This window comes from Nicotiana attenuata, unplaced genomic scaffold (assembly GCF_001879085.1).
Source record: "Nicotiana attenuata strain UT unplaced genomic scaffold, NIATTr2, whole genome shotgun sequence".
Taxonomy (NCBI): domain Eukaryota; kingdom Viridiplantae; phylum Streptophyta; class Magnoliopsida; order Solanales; family Solanaceae; genus Nicotiana; species Nicotiana attenuata.
This window is the reverse complement of record NW_017670568.1, coordinates 224,629-227,296: the sequence shown is the minus strand read 5'-3', so window position 1 is coordinate 227,296 and position 2,668 is coordinate 224,629.

Below are 2,668 nucleotides of genomic sequence, written 5' to 3'. Positions count from 1 at the left end.
TAGGCACTTCGAAATCCACTTCACAATCCAATATGACAAAGTCGGCTGGCAATATGAATTTGTCCACCCAGACAAGCACATCGTCAATTATACCTAAAGGCCTCTTCATCGACCGGTCCGCCATTTGAAGTCTCATTGAGGTTGGCCTAGGTTGCTCAATTCCCAAAGTCTTGAAGACTGAGTACAGCATCAAATTAATGCTAGCCACCAAGTCACATAGGGCCTTAGCAAACTCCGCACTCCCGATAGTGCAAGGAATAGTGAAAGCTCCAGGGTCTTCTAGTTTCGGGGCCATATAATGCACAATCGCACTAACTTGGTGCGTCATCTTTATTGTTTCACACTCCATAGAACGCTTCTTGGTGACTAAATCCTTCATAAATTTTGCGTACCCAGGCATTTGTTCAAGTGCCTCCACTAAAGGAACATTGATTGTGAGGCTCTTCATCATGTCTATGAATTTCTTGAACTGATTGTCATTCTTTTGCTTTGCTAACCGCTGAGGATATGGTGGAGGTGGTCTAGGCAAGGGTGCCTTGGCCTTGGGCAACGCCGTCTCGGGTATATCAATAATGTGTTCCCTAGACGGGTTCACGGCATCTTGAGTCTCTACCCCGGCCTCATCATCAATATCAATCCGCACATCATTTGTTACTATTGGTTCAACCACATTGTCAACATTCAAAGGCACATCATCATCATGCGACTCAACTTCATCATTCACAACTCGATTCTCATCCGAGGCATGCACATCATCGCCTCTTCCACTCCTAGTTGTAACTGCCATCACATGATTGTTACCCCCCTTTGGGTTCACTACCGTGTCACTTGGTAGCGCACCTTTAGATCAGGTATTTAAAGCTTGAGAAATTTGTCCTATTTGCACCTCTAGGTTCTGGATGGATGTGTTATGTGAGCCAATTGTGCGTCAGAATCTTGGTTCTTTTTCATCATCTGCTCGAACATCATCTCTATCCGTCCCATATCACTCTCGGAAGAACTAGGCCCTTGCGACTGAAAAGGGGGTGGATTGTTTGGTTGTTGGAACATGGGGGGCCTTTGAAAGCCTTGCCCCCTACCACCATTATTCCACCCTCCTTGATTGCTATTGTTGTTGCTCCAATTGTTGTTGTTCCAGTTCCAATTGCCTTGGTTGTTACCTTGATTACCCCAATTATTGTTCTGATTGTTATTGTTCCAATTGTTACCACTTTGTTGTTGATTATTGTTATTCCAATTTCCGCCACCTTGTTGATTGCCCCAATTGCCTTGGGGGCGCCATTGTTGATTCCCTTGATTTCCTCTATTTCCTTGGTAGTTATTGACATATTGGCATTCCTCACTTTGATCATCATAACACTCGTTCGAATAACCACCACCATCATTGTTGTTGTCAAATTGCTCACAATTACCTTGTTGTTGTTGTTGCCCTCTTTGCCTCCTTTATAGCATAGAAACATTCTCCATTGCATTGACTTGGTGCAGATTTTGTACTTGTTGCAATTGCGCCTTCGCCAATTGATTCATTGTTGTCGTAAGTTCGGCAATAGCTTGGCCATGGTCATTTAACTCCTTGTGCAAATGGATGACCGCGGGGTCACCTTGAGGTACATTCGCTCGGCTTTGCCATGCGGAAGAGGTGTCGGCCATTTCATCAAGTACATCACATGCCTCTTGGTAAGAAAGTTTCATAAAGTTCCCACCGGCCAATTGGTTCACAATGCACTGATTCGTGGTGTTGATGCCCCTGTAGAAAGTCTGATGGATCATCGCCTCGGTCATGTCGTTGTTAGGGCACTCCTTCACCATTGTTCTATAACGTTCCCAGATCTCGTGCAATGGTTCCGTTGGCATTTGCTTGAAAGCTAGAATGTCGTCCCGAAGAGCCGCCATATGACTTGGAGAAAAGAACTTGGCAATAAATTTGTCCGCCAATTCATCCCATGTGTGAATAGAATGATTTGGAAGCCTTTCTAACCAGTCCAACGCTTTACCCCGAAGAGAAAACGGGAAAATCCTCAATCTCAACGCATCCTCTGACACGTTTGATTGTTTGGTGCCCCAGCAAGTATCTACGAACCCCTTCAAGTGCTTGTATGCATTTTGGTCGGGGGCGCCCGTAAAATATCCCCTTTGCTCGAGCAAGGTCAACATGACATTAGTGATTTGAAAGTTCCCCGCCCGGATTCGGGGAGGAACAATGGCACTTGCGTATCCTTGATTTTGAAGAACTCTTGGGACTGCTCTTGGCAGTGGCGGAGGAGGGTCTGGAATAGGATTGTTGTCATTTGCGTTGGCCGGACGGCCTCTTCGTGGAACTTGAGGTGGTATAACCTCCTCGGGTTCAAGATCATCTACCTCCTCCCCCGCATTCACGTTGCTAAGAGGGTCGTTTGCATTGAGAGCCATAGTACCTGATTGATCGACACAAACAGAATTAGTAAACAAGAAGGAAAGAGAAGCAAAACACAAAACTAGCTACACAGATAGTCAACACCGTAAGCTCCCCGGCAACGGCGCCAAAACGTTGATCGCGGCCGTCTCAACACTACACAATGATAGGAAGAGTGGGTAGAAATAACTAATACCCGAATAGTGGATCGGGGTCGAATTTCCACAGGGAGCTTGGAATGGAGTTGTATTGCCTGTTTAGCCTAGAATTGCGTTT